This window comes from Microcaecilia unicolor, chromosome 2 (genome assembly GCF_901765095.1).
Source record: "Microcaecilia unicolor chromosome 2, aMicUni1.1, whole genome shotgun sequence".
Classification (NCBI taxonomy): Eukaryota; Metazoa; Chordata; class Amphibia; order Gymnophiona; family Siphonopidae; genus Microcaecilia; species Microcaecilia unicolor.
Genome location: NC_044032.1, coordinates 495,853,646 through 495,878,021, shown reverse-complemented (window position 1 = coordinate 495,878,021; position 24,376 = coordinate 495,853,646).

Genomic DNA, 24,376 nt, shown 5'->3' with positions numbered 1-24,376 from the left:
CATTATTAGGAAATCCCCTTGTTGTTATTTTCCTAGCATTTTATCTAAGGTATTGGGCAAAAATTCTGATCAGCCATGCAGTGGGGCACAGAATGATATAAATTCTGACAATAAGATACAAGATGTTTAGCTATTTCTGCCATGCAATTCCTATGTATCAGTGCCGCCATATCCCATTCACTTTGTAAAGGGGGGGGGGGGGGCAGATAGTGTTTTGCAAGGCCTTTCACATTAGTTGGGATGCAAATATCTTTAGCTTGACTATTCCCCACCCCCACCCCCAAAAAATCAGCATACTAATATTGCATTGATTTTCTCTACAGGAACTTTGTTTATCAATATAGTATTAATACTCCCCAAGCAGACAATATTTTATACATGAGCTTATCACTCTGACACCATTTGTGCTTTTTCACTAATGTCCCTGGCTCATTCTTCTATGCTAATAGTTTTTTTGCATTTCTTTTTCTTAATTATCAACAAACATCCCTTTCAATGCATTGTACCTTGTGTCTAGCTCTACCTCCGCAGTGTTATTCAAGGAAATATATTTTTGTAGAGGCTTCTCCACCTCCGCTATAATGTTAATATCATTCAGGTTACAGGTATTCCTCACCCATGCTTTTGAACCATCCTGAAGCCCAGCCCACCATCCTGAGAAGACAAGGTGCGGTGGAGCATAGTCTAGTCATACTGGCATTCTGCCACCCTAGACATAGTGTGGTGTCAAGATGCAAGTAATATATTCTGGAATAAGAATTATGGACCTGTAAATAACATATGTATTTTGAACCTCATGGATGCCTCTGTCCCTAGATGTCTACAAAACAGAACTCCCTCAGATCTCTTCCTATAATAATAAGCATGTTAGACCATATTCTTACAGCTCTGAACATTTCTCAGAGGAAATATAGTTGTCCTTTATTTGAATTATTTTATAGGTTCACCTTTAATGATATTGCTCTACCTGCCCTATGTTTCAAACTTCTCACTTTTCTATATGGGCAGCTTTTATTCATCATTACTGTAATTCCTGTGTTGCTAGAGCTGCCAAAACAACAATAAGCTTTGCTCATCCAACTTCCTATGAGTTTGTTTTGGTCTTTATTTCTTGTATTAAATATGTATCCAGGTCCACCCATCACCCCCTAATTTGTAAAGGTCTGCATACCCTTAACACTGGAGGATGTTATCATAAGAACATAAGAATAGCTATACTGAGTCAGACCTATGGTCCATCTAGTCCCAGTATCCTGTTTCCAGCAGTGGCCAATCCAGCTGACAAGTACCTGGCAGAAACTCAAATAGTAGCAATATTCTATGTGACCAATCCCAGGGCAAGAAGTTGCTTTCCTATGTCTATCTCAATGGCAGACTATGGACTTTTCCTCCAAGAACTTGTCCAAACCTTTTATAAACCCACATGTGGTAACTGCTGTTACCACATCCTCCAGCAACGAGTTCCAGAGATTAATTATATGTTGAATGAAAAAAATATTTTCTCCTATTTGTTTTAAAAGTATTTCCATGAGAATCCCTAGTCTTTGTACTTTTTGAAAGAGTAAAAGATTGATTCACTTCTACTCATTCTTCATCGCTCAAGGTTTTGTAGATCTCAATTGTATCTCCCCTCAGCCATCTCTTTTCCAAGCTGAAGACCCCTAACATCTTTAGCTTTTCCTCATATGAGAGGAGTTGCATCCCCTTTATCATTCTGGTCATTCTTCTTTGAACCTTTTCTAATTCTGCTATATCATTTTTGAAATATGGAAACCAAAACTGAATGCAATATTCAAGGTGAGATCGTACCATGGAGTGATACAGAGGCATTATAGTATTCATGGTCTTATTTACCATCGCTTTGTAATAATTCCTAGCTTCTTGTTTGATTTTTTTAGCTGCCATCACACACTGGGCAAAAGATTTTAGTGTATTGTCTATAGTGACATCTAGTTCTTTTTCTTGGGTGCTGACCCCCAAGGTAAACCCTAGCATCAGATAACTAGGATTCAGATTATTCTTTCCAGTATGCATCACCTTGCATTTGTCTGCATTAAACTTCATCTGCCATTTGGATACCCAGTCTTCCAATTTCCTAAGATCTTCCTACTACTACTATTACTACTATAAATCATTTCTATAGTGCTACCAGTCGTACACAGCACTTCCCAATTGAACATGAAGAAAAGACAGTCCCTGCTCAAAAGAGCTTACAATCTAAATCAGGACAGACAGACAGGACCAATAAGGATAAGGGTAGGACAGAAAGAAGGACATATATGTCTTCCTGCAATATTTCACAGTTTGCACATGTTTTAACAACTTTGAATAGTTTTGTGTCATCTGCAAATTTAATCACTTCACTTATAGTTCTGATTTCCAGATCATTTATAAATATGTTAAATAGCACCAGTCCCAGTTCAGATCCCTGTGGCACTCCACTATTCACCTTCCTCCATTGAGAAAAATTGTCATTTAACCCTACCCTCTGTTTTCTGTCCAATAACCAATTCCTAATCCACAACAGAACCTTGCCTCCTATCCAAGACTCTAATTTTTTGAGGAATCTCTCATGAGGAAATTTGTCAAGAGCTTTCTGAAAATCTAGATACACTACATGAACCAGCTTACCTTTATTGACATGTTTATTCACAGCTTCAAAGAAATGAAGCAAATTGGTGAGGCAAGATTTCTCATGACTGAATCCATGCTGACTCTGTCCCTTTAAACCATGTTTATTTATGTGCTCTGTAAATGTTTTCTTTATAATAGTTTTCATTACTTTGCCCGGCACTGATGCCAGGCTTACCGGTCTGTAATTTCCCGGATCATCCTGGAACCCTTGTTAAAAATCAGCATTACATTGGCCATCCTCCAGTCTTCAAGTACTATAGACTATTTTAATGACAGGTTACAGATCAGTAACTGCAGATCAGCAATTTCATGCTTGAGTTCTTTCAGTACCTTCATGTGCATGCCACCCGGTCCAAGTGATGGAAATGATAAGGTACCTATATTCCTATTATGTGTAAAATATTTCTTATACTCTTTCTAGGTCTCCTCATTCTCTTGACTCTAACAGACTAGTACTCTCTTCAACAAAAAAAAATGCCCACTATGAATCTACCCATCATTCTGCCTATTTTTTTCTTAGCACCTTCTCTCTGGAATAATTTGCCTCCTTACCTCTGAATAGAGCTCTTCTTTGTTAAGTTTAAATTGCTTCTTAAAGCTCTTTCTTTTTTTTTTCAGTTGACATTTGGCTACAAATTACTGGGACCCAGTTGATCCTGCTTTTCACTCTTCTTACAGTGATAAGAACAGACTGTTTTGTTTTTAATCCTAATTCTTATGTTAGTTTTAGTTGTAGCTTTGGTAGTGTTTGTTGTGTGAATGACTACTCTGTTCTATCTGATTTTCGCATTCCTTTCTGATTTTCTTTTTTTATTTTAGAATTGTAAACTGTCTAGACCCATCTTTTGGAATTTTGGCAGGCTATCAAGTTGTTAATAAACATAAACATTTTGATCCATAATTAATCTCTACCTATTGCTTATCTAACAATCAACAAATGATAATTTTCTTCACACTCACAATCTGAGAAAAAATAATCACAGCAACACTGAAAACACATAACCAACAGAGAATGGCATCACTGGGTAAAAAGAAAGAGACATGCTCCACCATCCCTCCTCAAGGCGACTCTTCCAATCAACAAAAAAGAAAACTTCTCACTCTAGTCCTACAACAGATGAAAGTTTTCTCTTCTCATGTAGTGGCATCACTCAAAGTAATGTGTTTTTTTTCTAATGATAATTAAGCCACTTAGGCAATTTGTTTTGATTAGTGGTAAATCATTTCCAGCTGGACTCCATGAAATGTAACCACATCTTAACTTCTCTGTACTTGTGCTTCTTATGAATTAGCTTTGGGATGCTAAATCTGGGAGTGCTGTAATTTTATGTTCTTTGTACTTAAAAAAAATTGTCGTTTGACCCATGCAAGAATCAGCTCCTTACGTTACCTGATGCTAAGGTCCACCTTAGGAGTCAGCACTCAAAAATAAGATCTAGGTGTCGTCGTAGACAATACGCTGAAATCTTCTGCCTAGTGTGCAGCAGTGGCCAAAAAAGCAAACAGGATGCTAGGAATTATTCTTATGCTAGGTCTTACTTTGCATCCCTTTCCTGTTATTAGGAAAGGGATGCAAAATAAGACCACAAATATTATAATGCCTCTGTATCGCTCCATAGTGTGACCACACCTTGAGGTTTGCATTTAATTCTGGTCGCAGAATTATAAAAGGTTCAAAGAAGAGCAACCAAAAATGATAAAAGGGATGGAACTCCTCCCATATGAGGAAAGGCTAAAGAGGTTAGGTCTCTTCAGCTCGGAAAAGAGACAAGTGGTGGTGGGGGGGGGGGGTTATGACTGAGGTCTATAAAATCCTGAGTGGAGTAGAACAGGTAGAAGTGAATTGATTTTTCACTCTTTCAAAAAAAATACAAGGACCAGGGACAATCAATGAAATTACATGGAAATACTTTTAATACTAATTAGAGGAAATACTTTTTCACTCAAAGAATAGTTAAGCTCTGAAACTGGCTACTGGAGGATTTGTTAAGAGCGGTTTGCGTATGTGGTTTAAAAACGATTTGGATAAGTTCCTGGAGGAAAAGTCCATAGTCTGTTATTGAGATGAACATGGGGGAAGACACTGTTTGCCCTGGGATTGGTAGCATGGAATGTTGCTACTAATTAGGTTTCTTCTATGTACTTGTGGCCTGGATTGGCCATTGTTGGAAGCAGGATACTTGGCTAGATGGACCATTGATCTGACCCAGTATGGCTATTCTTAGGATCTTATGTTCTAAACATTTAGCCAGAATAGGCCATGATCCAGGGGCAATTATGAAGTCTGGAGGCCAAAGGGTCATTAACACCTGTTATTATATCAAAAGACCTTTATTTTACTTTCTTTAAAAACACCATCAACCACCAGCGACCCCAGTACTTAACTGATTTAGAAAAGCGCTGAAAACGCTTGGACCTCCCAATGCCTAGTACTAGAAAATCATGGCATTTCAGTTCCACAGAACTTGCTTCCAGGGTAGTTAAAAATTAGATTGCCGTGTTGGAACAGATCCCTGTACAGCTTACTCAGAAATTTCACCATGTGGACAACCTCAGAACCTTCAGCCATTACTACTGCATGCATATTGTACTTCTAAGATCTATTCTCAAGATTGTGAAGCTCCTGCAGCATCTTCTTAATAAGGATTTCATATGCCCCCAATTCTTCTTTCAAAACTTGGAGACCATCCTCAGTGTCCAATGTACAAGTATAGTTTTTTTTTTTTGTGTTCTCCACCTGGTTTATCACCTCCTTCAGGGGGTCTTTTACTAAAGATTAGCTCAAGTTATCTGCAGCAGGGCCCAAAGGAATAAAATGGGACCTGCTACAGATAACAGTTATCTCAGTTTGGGGTACACCTCATTGAGCCCTGCATATATGTGATTCAATTCATCACTCAGCACAACATTCCCATTCTTAATTGTGCAATGAGTTATGACCAAGGCCAATGTGAGGTGCACAACTGGTGACAAGTTTGTCTGGAGCAAGGAGAGGCTGGACCCACAACCATTAAGGTGCTACTTTGCAGCCATAAGCACTCCAGTTTTGCAGTCTGTGTAGACCTTTACTGCACCGATCAGGAGGCCATTTTTCCTGCCATATCAAGTGTAAGTACAGGCGTTTTGTCACGGTCCGTGCCATGCCTCCATACCCCGCCTCACCTTGCTGCTCTGGGGGCCAGGTTCCGCTACCGGCTTGGCTTCTAGAGCTCCCCATGTGAAGCCAGCCCACCAGCGTGCCGCGCTTGATGCCTCATTACCTCCACATGCACCGAACATGATGTCCTCTGTGCGGTGCCAGCAGGCATCGGTTTCTTGAGGGTGCGCATGCGTGTGGGTCTTGGGGAGTTAAAGGGACAGATGGCCGAAAACCGGGGACGACCATCTCTAAGGTCGACCATCTCAACATTTAGGTCGACCATCTCTAAGGTTGACCTAAATGTTGAAATTTGGGCGTCCCTGACCGTATTATCGAATCGATAATACAGGTTTCCCCGCCCTTTTGCCAGAACGTCCTTAGAGATGGACGCCCTTAGAGATGGTCGTCCCCGTTCAATTATGCCCCTCACTGTCTTTCACTAGTGAATTAGCCAGCACTCCAGAATCTCAAGAATGACTGTAATATAGAGCCCAATATTCAACAAAGGATTTATGCTCCTAACTTTGAGAATTATGCTCATAAATTGGCCTCATTGAAAATTTACTAGGGCTAAGTGCATATATTTTTCTCAAAATTTCAATAAACTTTTAAATTGAGGAGCATAAAAAGGGGTGGCAACAGGGGAGGATTTAGGACAAGGAAAATAAGTTAGGAGCTTACCATTGATTTTCACCACTAGGCTCATAAATCTAGGCAAACAAGTAGCAGATCTACCCTCCCCCCTCCATTTACAAAGCCACGCTAGTGGCTGCTGCAAGGTAATGCCACCGACACAGCCCATTCACTTTGAATGGGCTTTGTTGGCATTACCGCACAGCTTTGTAAAGGGGGAAGGGGAGGGCCGTAAATGTATAAGTATAACTTTTAAGTTCCTAAGGAGTCAATATTCAGCCAGGCAGTGGTCAGTTGTCACGTTTTCAAAGCTGGAACTGGGTTTGTGAGTCCTTGGGCCACCGCCGAGGAGTGGCAGCGGCAGGCAAAACCACCCCACACCAGAGGCAAGGCAGAACTCTAGCGAACAGTGAGACTTCACCTACACTTGGCCACCTTTCATCAAGAGTCGAGCTTCAGGCGGCCGGTAGGACTTGCAGGACAGGGCAGGACTGGATAACAGCTAGGTAGCACAGGGACTGAAGGTCAGAGGGGAAAGGAACATACAGGGACAGCAGGGCACACAGGGAGGCTAAGTAGAAAACTAGACTAGGACTCTCAGACAGACAAGGGACAGATCTGAAAGCTGCAAGCAGCCACTGAAACAGGGAACGAACACTGGAAGACAAGAGACAGAACTGGAAGCTGCAAGCAGCCACTGAAACGGGAAAAAAACACAGACAACCTAGCACTAGACAAAGACATACAAACAAGAGCAAGACTGGGGAACAAGCAATACAGAAAACAAGCAGTACAGAATACAAAGCTACACAAAGACTAAGCTAGAATCAGGCAAGAATACAAACTATAAACTGGACTGGGCAGAAGTGCAGCAAGCACCAACATACCAGGGCCTTAGACGATGCAAAGGCAAGCAGAAATGTTCCAAGATGGCTAATAAGCCCAGAAGCAGTTGAGACTCAGCTGCTTCAATCACCAGGCAGCTACTACTACTACTACTTAGCATTTCTATAGCGCTGCCAGGGTTACGCAGCGCTGTACAAGTTTAAACACGGGGAGGGACAGTCCCTGCTCGAGAGAGCTTACAATCTAACGCACGGGTGCTGTGCAGGCTCAAACAACACAAGCAAACCTGGCAGCCTGGAAGATCCGGACCAGACTTAGCTAAAATCTGGAACGGGTGAAGGTCCATAGCAGCCACCCGTTCTGGCCACCAGAGGGCAAGGAAAGCACAGACGTAACATCAGTGTTTTTTCTGGCCACTGCCAGCAGTGTCCTCAGGTATTCAATGCCGGACCATGGCTGAGCACAGCATTGAATATCCAGTTATATATAACTGGATAGCACTTATTCGGTTGTGTGCAATATTCAGAACGTAAGCGGATAGGTTAAATCAGCACTGTGTTTTATACGGTCCTATTTATCCCTGTTAACCCAGTGGTTCCCAAACCTGGTCCTGGAGGCACCCCAGCCAGTCTGGTTTTCAGGATATCCACAATGAATATTCATGAGAGAGAATTGCATGCACTGTCTCCACCTCATACAGATCTATCTCATGAATATTCATTGTGGATATCCTGAAAACCTGACTGGCTGGGGTGCCTCCAGGATCAGGTTTAGGAACCACTGGGTTATCCTATCCAGTTAAGTGCTGAATATTGGCACTTAACAGATAAGTTCAAAGCACAAAAAATGGAAGTACTTCAGCTGGACAATCAAGACTAAATATCTCATAGAGATCAACTAATAAAGAGTAATAAATATTTCTCCATTAATTACTTGATTTATATCACATTTTTTTAAATATGTGTTATATTTATCCATAGAACACCATGGTTAGAGCAGAGGCATCATAGACCTATTAAATAGGTTATGAGATCTCGTATGACACATGGAGGGGCATAATTGAACGAAAACGCCTATCTCCATGGGCGTTTATCTCCAAGAATGGGTCCGTGAAGGGGTGGACCGAACCGTATTTTGGGAAAAAATAGACGCCCATGTTTTATTCAACAATGTGTGAGCTGGGCGTTTTTGTTTTTCAGCGATAATGGAAAATGAAAGCGCCCAGCTCAAAAACGAATAAATCCAAGGCATTTGTTCGTGGGAGGGGCCAGGATTCGTAGTGCACTGGTCCCCCTCACATGCCAGGACATCAACCGGGCACCCTAGGGGGCACTTTTACAAAACCAAAAAAAAAGGTAAAAGAGCTCCCAGGTGCATAGCACCCTTCCCTTGTGTGTTGAGCCCCCCAAATCCCCCTCAAAACCCACTGCCCACAAGTCTACACCATTACTATAGCCCTAAGGGGTGAAGGGGGGCACCTACATGTGGGTACAGTGGGTTTGGGGGGGTTGGACGACTAATAAGCATTAAGCAGCACAATTGTAACAGGTAGGGGGGATGGGCCTGGGTCCACCTGCCTGAAGTCCACTGCACCCCCTAACAACTCCTCCAGTGACCTGCATACTGCTGTCAGGGAGCTGGGTATGACATTTGAGGGTGAAAATAAAAAGTTGTGAAACATCATTTTTTGTGGTGGGAGGGGGTTAGTGACCACTGGGGGAGTCAGGGGAGGTCATCCCCGATTCCCTCCAGTGGTCATCTGGTCATTTAGGGCACTTTTTGGGGCCTTATTCGTGAAAAAACAGGGTCCAGGAAAAGTGTCCTAAATTCTAGCTAAAAACGCATACTTTTTTCCCATTATCGGTGAAATGCGCCCATCTTTGTTCGGCAGATAACCACGCCCCAGTTCCGCCTTCACCACACCTCTGACACGCCCCCATCAACTTTGTCCGCATCCGCGACGGAGTGCAGTTGAAAACGTCCAAAAATCAGCTTTCGATTATACCGCTTTATTCGTTTTTGTGAGATAAACGTCCATCTCCCGATTTAGGTCGGAACTTGGACGTTTTTCTCGTTCGATTATAAGCAGGATAGCCATTCCAAGATCTGCAGCGCTTTTGAATTTCTTAATCATCTGCCTCTGACACTAACACCTGTTATTATATCTAGGGTTACCATATGGCTCCAGAAAAAGGAGGATGGATTGAGCCAGCCGGGTTTTACTTCCAGTGCTTTCAATGGAAAGCAATGGAAGTAAAACCCGGCTGGCTCAATCCATCCTCCTTTTTCTGGAGCCATATGGAGGGGCATAATTGAACGAAAACGTCTATCTCCATGGGCGTTTATCTCCGAGAACGGGTCCGTGAAGGGGCGGACCGAACCGTATTTTCGAAAAAAATAGACGTCCATGTTTTATTCAACAATTTGTGAGCTGGGCGTTTTTGTTTTTCAGCGATAATGGAAAATGAAAGCGCCCAGCTCAAAAACAAATAAATCCAAGGCATTTGTTCGTGGGAGGAGCCAGGATTCGTAGTGCACTGTCCCCCCTCACATGCCAGGACATCAACCGGGCACCCTAGGGGGCACTTTTAGAAAAACAAAAAAAAAGGTAAAAGAGCTCCCAGGTGCATAGCACCCTTCCCTTGTGTGTTGAGCCCCCCAAATCCCCCTCAAAACCCACTGCCCACAAGTCTACACCATTACTATAGCCCTAAGGGGTGAAGGGGGGCACCTACATGTGGGTACAGTGGGTTTGGGGGGTTGGACGACTAATAAGCATTAAGCAGCACAATTGTAACAGGTAGTGGAGGGATGGGCCTCGGTCCACCTGCCTGAAGTCCACTGCACCCCCTAATAACTGCTCCAGTGACCTGCATACTGCTGCCAGGGAGGTGGGTATGACATTTGAGGGTGAAAATAAACAGTTGTGAAACGGCATATTTTGTGGTGGGAGGGGGTTTGTGACCACTAGGGGAGTCAGGGGAGGTCATCCCCGATTCCCTCCAGTGGTTATCTGGTCACTTAGGGCACTTTTTGGGGCCTTATTCGTGGACAAACAGGGTCCAGGAAAAGTGCCCTAAATTCTCGCTAAAAACGCATATTTTTTTTCCATTATCGGCGAAAGGCGCCCATCTCTGATCGGCCAATAACCACGCCCCAGTTCCGCCTTCACCACGCCTTTGACACGCCCCCGTCAACTTTGTACGCTTCCGCGATGGAGTGCAGTTGAAAACGTCCAAGTTCGGCTTTCGAATATACCGCGTTATTCGTTTTTGGGAGATAAACACCTATCTCCCAATTTAGGTCGCAATATAGGCGTTTTTGTCTTTCGATTATAAGTTGGATGGTAACCCTAATTATATCCAAATATATCCAAATTATATCCATTTATAGAAACATTGTACAACAAACCTATGCAGGACAGTGTGACAGACCCACCCATCTGCCCTCTCTCTCCCACCCCTGAGCAACAGAAATACAATTCCCTTGTACAGGATATGTAATTAACCAAAGTGTGTGGAGTGGAGAGTGGAGGAGTAGCCTAGTGGTTAGTGCAGTGGACTTTGATCCCGGGGAACTGAGTTCGATTCCCACTGCAGCTCCTTGTTACTCTGGGCAAGTCACTTAACCCTCCATTGCCCCTGGTACAAAATAAGTACCTGAATATATCGCTTTGAATGTAGTTGCAACAACCTCAGGAAGGAGGTATATCAAGTCCCATTTCCCTTTCTCCTTTCCCTCTAAAGTCTCCAGGTTTTGTCTTAGTGGTGTCCAAGTGTCAGAAAATTTATCATAGCTCTAGCTTTCCATCACGTTTCAGGGTTAGTGAGTCCTTGGACAGTGGTGGATCAGCATTGCCTGCCTGCCCAGAGGAACAGACTGTAGCAAGTGGTAGGTGAGTCCCTGCTAAAGGGATTGATCCAATAGAGGCATTCAAGGAAGCAGGAAGCTGAAACCAGAACTAGAATCTTAAGCTGTGCAGGAAGCTGGAAGCAGTGGCTATGCTGAAAGCTGAAGCTGTGCTCGGAGCCGAAACCAGAACTGGAAGCTAGAGCTGTGCTGGAAGCTAGACTGGAAACTGAAGCCATGCTTGGAGCTGGAACCAAGGCTGTGGAAGATAGAGATTCACTGGAAGCTAAAGCTGAAGCCAGAGCTGGAAGCAGGAGCTAAGCTGGCTGCTGGACCCAGGAGAACCTGTTGCATGGCAAAGAGGCAGAGAATAGCAACTGCAGAAGAAGGCCCAGGGTGATGATGCCAGCGAGGGGCGGCTCAAGCATTATCTACCCAAATACAGCCTCCCCCAAGCAAGCACGCACAACCATCATCAGGCCGGAGAAGGGAGCAGCGTGGGAGGCAGTGGAGAATGTCACATGGGGCCCCAACGCGGCAGTAAGGAAGCATGGGGGTGACGATGACAGTACCCCCTCCCCAAATACCCACTCCTACCTGCTGTCGGTTTGGGTCTATGGGGAAAGAGGCGATGAAGCCTTCTAACCAGCTAGGGAGCATGAAGACAGGATGCTGGTTCCCAAGAATTCTCTTCAGGCCCATAGCCTTTCCATGCAATGAGATATTGAAGTCTGTCATGTAGTGTAGAGTCCAGAATGTCCTGGACCTCATACTCCTCATCAGGGTCCACAGATTCAGTATCACAGGTTTGAGGAGAGATACACGGAAGACATTATGTACCCATAAGGTTAGTGGAAATTTTAGTTGATAGGACACTTGACCCACTTGGCAAAGAATTGGATATAGTCCAATAAATCTGGGTGTGAACTCAGTAGAGGGAACCTTCAGTCATAAATTCAAAGTGGATAGCCAAACCAGATCTCCAGGCTGAAATCAAGGAGCAGGACCTCTCTTCCTATCTACCTGCCTTCTGTAACATTCTGTGGCTTGAGTCAAAAGTATTTTCATCTTCTTTCACTGTTCATTTAAAGATATGGCGGCTGCCTTGGTGGTCAGTAGTGTGACAGCATCAGTTATAGGCAGAGGAATCCTAGGATGTTGTCCGAATACAAACTGGAATGGAGAGGTTCTGAAGGACTCGTGCACACGATTGTTATAACTGAACTCGGCCCAGTGTAATAATCAAGACCAATCATTTTGCTGAACAGATACACAGGAAAGTCTTTAGGATCTGGTTGACTCGTTCAGTCTGGCTGTTGGTTTGCGGGTGATAGCCAAGTGAAAATTTCAGAGTGATATGCAGAGATTTACATAAGCTCTGTCAAAACTTGGAGGTAAACTGTACTCCATGATCATATACAATAGAAACAGGTAATCCATGGAGACGAAAGATTTCCTTGAGAAAATGTAATGCCAAAACAGGAGCTGTGGGTAACCCAGGTAATGGAATGAACTGTGTCATCTTAGAAAATTGGTTTATGAGCACCAAATAGTGGAAAACCCTTCAGAATCAGGGAAGTTGGTTATGAAATCCATAGCTATGTGGGTCCATGGTTTTTCAGGCAGTGGGAGAGGTTGAAGTTAGCCCCAAGTCTGAGAGTGAGAGGGTTTGTGATGGGCACAGGCAGGACAAGAACCCACAAAATCAGCCACATCCTTCAGTCTTGGCCACCAGTATGTCTGAGAAATGAGTTCCAGTGTCTTCCAAACACAGGGATGTCCGTCCATGTCAGTACCATGTCCCAGAGACACTTGGGAACAACCTTCTTGCCAGATGGAATCAGTGTAGATGCTGATGAAAGAATTTTAGCAGGATTTATGACATGCTGGAACTCAGGAGTCTCTTCGTAGTGTGGAAATGAACAAGAGATGGTGTTGGCCCGGATTAAACCTCTGAGCTTCCTGTAAATAAAGTAGGTTCTTTTGATTGATGGTCACTGTGAAAGGATGTCTAGTTTCTTCAAGAAGATGATGTCATTCCTCCAGGGCCATCTTGACGGCTAATTATTCCCAGTCACTAATGGCATAGTTGCTCTCAGATAGGGAAATTTTCTGGAGAAGAAGGTGCAAGGCAACATCTTGCCATGTTATTGTCCCGAGAGAGAATAGCCCCGACCCTGATAGAGGAAATGTCTACCTCCATATAGAAATGCTTCTCAGGATTAGGATACCAGAGCATAGGTGCTGAGGTAAAGGCATTCTTCAGATTCTCAAAGGCTTGAACTGCCTCTTTGGGACACTCCTGGGTGTTAGCCTCCCTCCAGGTAAGGGCAGTGAGTGGAAATGCTACAGAGGAATATTTATGGATAAATTGGCAATAATAATTTGCAAAGCCTAGGAAAAGTTGTAGTGCTTTAGGCCCTTGGGGTGCGGCCAATCAAAGATAGCATACAACTTAGTGGGATTCATTTTAAGGCCCTCATCCAAAATAATATAACCTAAGAAAAGTAGATCCTTCTGTTCAAAGGTGCACTTTTCCAGTTTTGAGTAAAGATGGTTCTCCCACAGACGTTGCGGGACCAATCTCACTTATTCACGATGTTGAGCCAATGTTCTGGAGAATATCAGAATATCATCTAGATGGACTAGGACACAACTCTGTAACAGGTCTCAGAAGATGTCATTTACAAAATTCTGGAAGATAGCTGGGGTGTTGGCAAGGCCAAATGGCATAATCAAATACTCATAGTGGCCATCTCTCATATTGAAAGCTGTTTTTCATTCATCCTCCTCTTTAATACATATCAAATTAAACGCCCCTCTTAAGTCCAACTTAGTAAAGACCTGGCCACCCTGAAGATGGTCAAAGAGCTCAGAGATTAGTGGGAGTGTGTATCTGTTCTTCACCGTAATGGCATTAAGTCCCTGGTAGTCAATACATGGGTGAAGGGTGCCATCTTTCTTCTCTATGAAGAAAAATCCTGCTCCAACTGGTGAGGTAGAAGTGCGAATAAACCCTTTCTGTAAAATCTCTGCAATATAATCTGACATGGCCTGCGTCTCTGGGACGGAAAGGGGATAAATCATTCCTGGAGGCGGCATCTTACCCAGGAGAAGGTCAATATAGCAATTATAGTCCCAATGAGGAGGGAGCTTTTCAGAATGTTTTTTGGAACATACATCAGCATAAGCTGCGTATGCCAATGGGAGCATACCCAAGGAACTTATGCCAGTCATGGCTAGAGAAACAGTGGGCTGTACAATATCTAAGCAACATTGATGACAAGTAATACTCAATGCAGCAAGTTTTATATACACAGCAGTTTATTATGCTTCTATTATTTGGTACAGAACGATATAACGGGGCAAGGGGGTATTACGGGGCAGCTTTGGGATGTCCCGGGGAGGGGTAGAACTGTGAAACTTAGAGAGTTACATGTGATACTAGTAATGTAGTATATAGTATTATATGTCCATGTGGATTGATTTATGTAGGGAGGAGTGCTAGACCTATTAAGATCCGACTGACAGCACACAAATCTAGGATCACTACCAATAATGCTCAAGCCCCTTTGGTAGACCATTGGATGCAGTGTCATCATACGGTTGAAGATATTAGATGGAGGATCGTTGAGCATGTGAGGCCGGGTGTGGAGGGTGGTTCAATAAAAAGGCTTTTAAACTATAGGGAACAATTCTATATCTTCACCTTACAGACAGTGATGCCAGCAGGTTTAAATGCCGAGCTGGAGTGGACATCGCTGATTTGAAGAGATTTTCCTTTCTCCAATAGGAGTCGGGGGGTGGTACTAAATCGTCATTGATGATGAGGATATTTAAGGAGGGTGAAAAAACGCTGGCACCATCTTTGAATGAGAATTTAACTGTCAGAGCTGGCGCTAGATTAGATCGTAGGTAAGAGAATGGGTAAAATTGTTTTTTGAAATGCTCTTTGCTGCTGAAGATGCTGAGGGTGATTTTTGGGATCAAGGAGAGAATTTTATGCCTGCTTTTTTGCCTTTGTTTGCAGGGGAGGTCCTTGAGACAGCTCCTATTGGAGCGAAACATGCATGTCGGGCAGCAGAGCCCCTGGATCTGATTCTTGAGATAAGTTTCATTATTAAATATAAGAATGAAAAGAAAAATTTATTTATAATATATTAGTCGGGTGTACCGATGACGAAGTTTGCGTCGTTGATACTGCCATATGAATTTTAGTGTTGGTAGTAGACGCTACTGAGGTACCCTAAGAAATGAATGCTGATTGAAGAAGAGGGAATGTGTAACGTTGAAGCTATTGTTTGAAAGAAATATATGAGTAGGAAGTTGGATCCCATAACCTTTATATCGTTCTGCATTTGTATGACAGTGGGACTGTTGAAGAGTTGATTTTTTGATACAGCCATTGAACAGGTCTATTATTTGGTAGCATTTTGTTTCTGTAGTTCTGTTCTATTTTGCATATTCACATGTGAAAATTTGAAATTGTACATTGTTTTAGTGATATTTGCATTGATGCAGCATAAAAAGTGCTAAAGTTAATGTTTCCTGTTCTACAATTTGCAAACTTCCTGAACTAGAAACAGCATAATGTATTATTATCTCCCTGTATGCATGCTTTATATAATGGATTGGCAATTACTGTCTTGTAATACTGGTTGCTGATTATTTATCATACTATGACGTTTTTAAAGCAAAATAGTAAATGTATCTTTCTTGCACAAGGAGAAAAGAACTCTTTCCATACTGGCATCATTTTGCACATTTCACATAAAAAGTGGCATAAATTTATACTTCAAAAAACTGCAACATAGAAGGCCGTGAAAATAGGGAGATCTGTCTGGAGTCTGCAAAAAGGAAATCTGACACAGGTCCTTCAGTGTCTGGTGTCTATAATAGCTACAAATGAATCCGATCAATAGCATGGACAAAATTCTGTTATGATGTTCTCTGGTCTTGGATATCTCTAAATGAGTACAGATGGCATGTCTTCATCTGAAGGAGTTTGATCAGATGAAATATTACACAGACTTTTGTCCCTAACAGAACTTGATGAAAAGCAAGTCACTACAAAATAGAACGGGCCAGAAGGTCACACTAACCTTGTGGTTTCATAGGAAAGTGCAGTGGGAGACAGAAAAGGGTCCAAGGCTTGGAAGTTTTGAACATAGGTAGAGTCAGAAAGTCTGGCTGATAGCTGTTATCCTAGCATTAGCAGGCAAAGGAAGAAGTGTTAATGGGGTTTAAGGAAAAGATTGGTAACTTAATATTTAGTGGACCAATCCATCTGTCACTTCTGCCTTCATTAGTTTGATCAAACTGTCAAAACTTTAGGAGACTAAATAATCAGGGACAAAAAGCCACAATTTCTATGTAACAGTAATCACTGCTACATTTGTTTACTCTTAATGCTTCAAAGATTTTCATTCCATTTGGATCCCTTTCCCCAGGCCATATGAGTCTTTTTGACTCAGATCAAAATTTTTAGATTTAGCCTCATGCACCATGACATTTCTTCATTCTCATATTTTGCATTTTTTCTGATCGTTCCACTGTGTCTTCACAAGGTGTGGGGGAGGGACATTATCTTTCATGTTTATGGGCACTACTGTCTGTTTTTCATTTACTCAATTCAGTGTTACATGAAATAACAATGAATAAAATAAAAATTTTATTCTATGTTTGAAAAGAAAGTTGTACGTAGGTTTAGGTTACTTGAAAGTTTAACTTTCTCACTTGGAGCACAAAGGAGAGGGAACCAAAATCACAAAAGCTAAAGCAAGTAGCCAAAGAAAGCACAAGGAGCTTTCAAGATGGGGCACCCCAACTTTATTGATCAGACCTGACACGGTCCATGTTTCTGCAAAAAACGCCTGCATCAGGGGTCTATTGATGGTATCTAAATCTAAGAAAAACAATCATCCAATGGAGGGAAACTCCCTTGTCTTGAAAAAGACAAAACTGCTGGTAACTTGAATGAATGATGCCAAACTTTTTCATAGAGTTGGTTTGCTGGCACACGGCATTTTTTGTCTAGTGCAGGAAGAATTATAAAGGATTAGTTTGGTTCCCACACTGTTAGTTTGACATTATTCATTCCAGTTACCAGCAGTTTTGTCTTTTTCATGATGGCCCTCTTGAATGTATAGAAATGAAAGTTAATAAATATAAAGAAAGCTAAACAAACAAGGTGGCAGCTTTCTAATGGACTAACAATACATTTTAGAGGCAATTTTAGAAGTTATGTCCAGATTTCCACATGCAAGGCATGCACATATACTGTATATTTAAATGCAGGAAACAGATGTCAGTGTGTGCTTTCTCTTTTGAGCCTGCTGTGACTTCTGCATATTTGTTTCTCATGACCAGTGCTGAAGGGCTTGCACGGGCTTCCTTCTGCTTCCAAAAGCGATCAAAACAAGCATATTTTGAAAAACGAATTATGAGAAATCCTCTTTGAACACCCTAATGCCTACTCTGACCTGGCATTATTTTTTTGCAGTGGTAAGGCAGTTTTGCGTCGGGTGCTCTTTTCTGAGCATTAGAGAGGAACACAAAATGACCTCAGTTTCATGAGCTTGACTACATTAGCATGCTACTTGCGTTGTCTGCGTGCTTGTTCGTCCCTGCGCTTTGGGCCTTTGAACATTCTACGTAGGTAAATGCGGGTGCTAGTCTGGTGCTAATGGTCTTTAATGTCCGTGTTTACTTCTGAGCATCGGGGCCTTTGAGAGATGAAAAGCTAGGTGGCCACACCAGTAAAGAAAAATCTGAGATGGAAAATTTTCATTTAGTGTTATTTCCTGTCCTCTCAAGGACCATCACTATCTGTATCCTCATCAAAAGAAATTGTACAATATGATACCTGCCAGCGAGCCTTCTCAGGAGTAGCCCCCACACTCTGGAATTTACTCCCAGAGGGGCTACATATAACTCGAGGCTACCTCTACTTCAGGAAGCAGGTGAAAACCTGGCTCTTCTCCCAAGCCTTTGATACATAGGGTGACTACCTGCGCGTGTGCCTGGAATAGACTTCCTGAGCCAGTACGTCAAGCTCCATCTCTGGCCGTCTTCAAATCTATGCTAAAAGCCCACCTTTTTGATGCTGCTTTTAACTCCTAACCCTTATTCACTTATTCAGAACCCTTATTTTATCATCCTCACTTTAATATTCCCTTCTCTTGTTTGTCCTGTTTGTCTGTCCTAATTAGATTGTAAGCTCTGTCGAGCAGGGACTGTCTCTTCATGTTCAAGTGTACAGCGCTGCGTACGTCTAGTAGCGCTTTAAAGATGATAAGTAATAGTAGTGATGTGTATCTCCCCTCACAATTTTGGTATGCATGTTATAGAATAGCTCCTAGCACTTACACATGTAATTGACATTAGTGATGCCAATCACACGCTTAAGTAGTATTAATCTACAACTTAAGCCCACATCTTTTTTTGCAGCTTCTTATTTTGTATCAGGTAAGAGTCATGTTCTGCATCTGCATCTAAGGTGAAGGATTCTGTTGGCATGTGGTGTCTGTATGGGAATCTGTAACAGTCCATCTTGTTGTGGTTTTCCAGTAGCAGGTTTATTGGTGCACTAATATATTTCAGTAGCATAATTCCATCCCCCACAATTCCATCCCCACAAGTAATCTCCTCCATCCCCACCCATACTTCCAAAAGTTGCAGGTATGGGTGGGGGATGGAGGAGATTACTTGTGGGGATGGAATTGATTTAAGCGAGGGCAGGCAGGTATGAGTTGGATTCCCAGTGATGGTCTTTGACAACTTTTGTGGCTTGTAAGTGTGCTGCAAGATGAAAAAGGTTGAAAATCACTGGATTAGAAATATTCCCAGTCTCACTGTCTTTTTGGTCTGTCTTGGTATGGCTCAAAACACCCTCCTCTCTTAGGGCAAAGACTGTATTTAATATTGTTCCAAAGAAACTCATTACTTCCCTGCCTGCCTTCTGGATTAGGTGCAAAAGTCAGTTGTCTTTCTCTTGCTCCTACTGGGGATATTTCACACTTCTCATCTAGGCAAAGACTTTGTACTTAAATCATGTTTCCTGGGCTTTTGCTTCATGCTAACATGATCTCTAAGCCTGTTAACTGAGTAAGATTTGCATGACAGGGAGAATAGAGTAAGTATGCTTCATTTCCCTGTCAAACTGATTATTTATGCACGTACAGCCTTATGCCAAAAACTACAAATATTCAATGCCTTTGCTTAGATAGAGCCCAGTACTGAATATCTAGGTCTAAGTTAGCCTTCATCGGTCATCATTAACAAAAACAGCGCTGATCACTGCCTGCTTTATATTGATCCCCAAGCTTTTTTGTTTTGTTTTGCTTTGTTATTTGATTTGGTTTTGGTTTTCTTGTTGGTGTTATTTTTTTTTCTTTTGTTTTTTGATTAATGTCATAGGGCCTGATTCACTTAGCTTTTTCTCCAGAGACATAGATTAGAAGAAAAACTTTAGTGCTACAGATGCATAGTAACTAGCAGATATGAACGATTTGGATGTAGCTCATGCCTTTTTTCAATTGCAACTCAACATGAGATTCAAGAAAGTAGATTAGGCATTTTCCTGTTCCCAAAAGGTCTACAATCTAAAGAGCCCTTGCACTGAAGAGCATTAAACACTTAACATGGTGCTAGTGCAGGAAAACAGGTTACTGCAAAATGCATTAAAGCGTTTGGTTCTATCTTGCCTGCTTTTGCACGTTAAGGACTGAATTCGACATATGGCGCCTAAAAAATCAGCGCCAAAAATATTTCCACCTAGGTGTATTCTATAAACCACATCTAGATTTAGGTGCAGTTTATAGAATATGCCTAGCAGTCATTCCTGTGGCAAATTTTAGGCACGTCCATTTACACCAAGTAAATACTAGCACCTAAGTTAGGCGAGGAGCTAGGTGTATTCTATAACCGTGTACATAGATTTTCAGGACACCCATGGTCTGCCCATTCTACGCCCATTGTCATGCTACCTTTTTGACAGTGCACAATAGAATTTATGTGCAGCGCTTTACAGAATACGCCTAGCAAGTTGTGTGCGAAAATTCTAATTAATGACAATTAGAATCAATAATTGCTTGTGAAGGGGCAATTATCATGGCTGATTGGTTTGTTGAGTAATTAAATGGTGCTTGCAAATCCAGAATATGAATGGATTTGAGAGCGCAATTTCAGTCACGCTATATAGAATCCAGGGGTAAGTGCACATTAACTCATTTAAAATATATATATTTTTGTAGAAGGGGTGTGTCATGGGAGGAAAGCGGGTGTTTATGCGCTATCCAGCTAGTGTGTTCTGATTAATTTGTGCTAACCAGATGACATAGTCTAAATAGGAAGTGGTAAGTGTTCTTGTGTTAATTCTTTGCAGATCTCATGCGCTAATGGCAACATTAGTATACCACCCTCAAATTAAAAAATAAATAAATAAATTAGGGGCCCTTTTACAAAGCCATGGTACAGCTACCATGGCAATGGAACGTGACAAATCAACCCTACCATCGGGCTACCGCAGGAGCCCAGCAGTAGTTCCAGTGTCTGCTGTGTGCCATTTCTTGCGCTCTGAAATTATGGGGCTTTCCCAGTGGTAATCGGGCAGCACCAATAGGAGGCGGAAACAGCCACGTGGCAAGTCCTTAGCTTACCGCATGGCCATTTCCTTCTTTTTAAAAAAATGCCTTTTACTCGCTGTGGTAGAAGGGTGCTTCAGCGCATGGCAAATCTGCATGCCGACACCACCGCAGGAGTCCTTTTACCGCAGCTTGGTAAAAGGACTCCTTAATGAATAAAAAACTCTAAAAAAAATGGCATGTTAAAATCGTGTGTTAAACCCAGATTATGCACACTTTAGTAAAAGGGCCTTGAATTTGCACCTGAGGAATTGGAGAGTTAAGTAACTTGCCCACATTCATAAGGAGCCATAGTGAGATCTGAACCTGGCTTCCTTGGCTCTGAACCCCCTGATCTAACCAATAGGCTACTCCTATTTAATTTCTAACTATAAGCTGTTCCATGCTGCTCCATTAGCATGTTGTTCAATTGTATTAGGAAGCTTCTTTTTTTTCTTTGCTGATTTGGGAATGATAAAAGAGGGAAACAATGGCCAATTATAAACTGTGTTATTCTTATATGAAAGGATCTTTTTGTGTTCATTTTCCATCTCTTGTTTGGGCTGTCAACAGCAATTTGACAAAGAATGTTCCTGTGTCTGACCTGTTTTTTTTTCATGATTGCAACCTATATTGTATATCATCCTAATTGTGCAGATAAGCATCTAGTATACTCACTATTGTCGTTTTAGCGTGTCAGATGTATCCCATTGAAACTCCAGAAAAAGTTTTGTTAAGAAGATTTTTTTTCTAAAGATATTTTGTTGGAAAAGGAGTAAAATTAAACCACCTTTTAATATGATTCTGCTCCTTCCTCCCACCGCACAGCACACACTTCAGAGGCCAAAGCTCACAAGAGAAACTGTTTTATGCTGAATGGTCAATTGTTAGAAAATTCTAATTCGTTCTGGGTCAGTCTCTTTCACATAGTTGCTGGGATGTGGTAATTTTTCCAATTAAATCTTAACAAGTAACAACTGACAAAACTTTGGATCTTGTCAAAGATGCTGCAGATTTTTAGATGAAGCATGATTGGGGGAAGACAGATCAGCTGGGGATTGATGGAGCTTTAATGGACACTGAAATCATGCTTTCATTTAGACCTTTTGAAACAGTCATGGTCTATTACTTTTTGTACAATTTACTTAGGGGGCCTTTTACCAAGCTGCAGAAAAGGAGGCCCTGCGGTGGCATCAGTGCATGGATTTCCCACACACCAAAAGCCCATTTACTGCAATGTTTTTTTGTTTTTTTTTAGGAAATGACAGTGCAGTAAGCAGTGGCATAGCTACGGGGGGCCAGGGGGGCCTGAGCCCCCTCATATTGACTCTTGGGGGCCCTTGGTTTGGCTGGCTGGGGTCGCTAACCGCCAACGGCTAAAGCATTTGTCCCGCACTGGTCTCGCTGCATTGCCTACCCCTGCTTTTCTCAGTCACGCCGTGCACGCTCGTTTTAATGCTCAGTTTCATTAAAACAAGCGTGCACAGTGTGACTGAGAACAGAGCAGGGCAGGCAATGCGAGACCAGAGTGGGACAAATGCTTTATCTGATGGGGGTTGGAGACCCCCCACCAGCCAAGGTACTACCACATACGGCGGTGGTGCGGGAGGCGGCAATGTTGTGCTAAAATGAAATCAGTGCTACAGGTCTCATAATACACCAGGATAAGCTTGACAGAAAGCCAGGACAGGACAAAAGGTTTCCGTCCAGGAATGGGTAACTTGGCAGTCTTGTGTTATGACATGGTTGGAGAGACCATAGGAGCCAGTTCTGTGGGTGCTTGAACACCCCCAATATTGGACAAACTCCTTGACTATGTCCAGGGAGAGGTAAATTTAGTTGGGTTTATCACCCCTGATAATTTTGAAAAGTTGGCTCCTATGGGAGAGACTGCTGTGATTGGCAATCCACACTGAGCCATTGAGAGTGGGGTTGTTGAGCAGGGAAGGAGGTTTGTCAAATGCTTGCCCTGACCATCTAGGGTGGGGTTGACTAGGAAACATTCCCATACACACTTCAGTTGTTATTTGACAAATATATTTTTCTACAATTAATGCATGATGCCTAATGGGCATCTGTAAGCAGGGGAGGAATTACACCACAACAATCATAACAAACAGAAGTAGGATATAATACTTACATTCCTCTTCATGTTGCTTGAAGTTTGTCGCTGTTTCTAAGCTCACAGGAAGTTTATCTGGAACAGAGAGGTTTTCCATAGTTCACCACACTAATATAACCATGATGTGCTGACATTTTCAATGTCAGTTTCAACGTTAATTTCAATGCCAATTTAGAGCACTTGTCTTCTGCTTCTAGAGAACAGCCATTACCATCTTACTGTTATATTACAAAATTCCACAGGCATGTGTAAGGATTAGGGTCTGATCACAAATTTATAATTAAGTATTCTCTAGAAATATCTTCATGAATGATTTGTTTGGAACTAACTAGAATTATGAACTGTAAGTACTTAGTATACTCACATCTCGAATGATGCAGACTTCATTGTTGTAGAGGGCAGTGAGCCTCTCCGAACTCCTCCTGTACTTGATAAAAGCCTTTCTCCTCCCAGGCACTACAATATACCATTCCTCCTTTTGGAGGAACAGTCTTACAAGCAGCTCATTGTTATTTGGGGAGAAATTTGGCATTCTTCTTCTTTTTTTTTAGGAAGCATCTTTTACAGAATATCGCCAAGGATATCTGTGTGGTGATGTCACAACACTGATACGTAATGATGTCATTTTGGGCATATTTTACACAGTGCGCACAATTCGCCGTGAAGAATGTATGTTGTATCTAATGTGTGTAAATTCATACAAAAGTGCATTCTACATACAGCACCTTGTGTTTATAGAATACGCTTGCGTGCAATTGATCTCCGCATGGAAATGTTCTGTGTAATACATAAAATCTAGTCCTTAGTGTGCAGGAAAACTCATGTAAGGGCGCTGAGGCCACATTTTGCTTTAGCTTCGTAAAAGGACCCCTTAGATCACTTTTGAATTCACGATTATTTACGTATGCCTTTGGATTCCAGTCTGAGATTTTCCCCTGAGGTCATTGAAACAAGTTTAGTTGTGGATCTGGCCTATTTTTATGTATTTTAATTTGTTTTAATTGTATCTGAGGAGTGTATTTGTGTTGTAATGATGTCTGTTTGTTTGGACTTTTAACTTTCCTATTTGAATTTGAGTTATTTTCTATATTTTAATTGGAATTTTTAATTAAATCTGTCTAGATTTTTTCAGTCTGGCAAGTTTTTAATAAACCACAAACCAATATATCTGTACTGTTAAGTAACTGCATGGTCTAATGCGGGGGCAACCCCAACAGTTACCACATATTAAATTTTGCAACTAATGCATGGCAATTGAAAAATTGTGCCACACGTTAGTTAACAGGCCCTTAAGTTCTATATTTTATTGCTCCTATGATGAATTTTTTTGTTCAAAGCAGTTTTATAGAATTCTACATGAAGACAAAATATAAATGTTAACATTGCAGCTGAGTTAATGGAAGCTAAAACAAATTTGTACTTATGATGAAGGTACATTACATTTCTGGTGTCCTTAGGCAGTCATATCCTGCAAAGACTGTTAGATGACATTGAAGCCATTGATCTTAACATCTGACTGAGGTCAAAAGA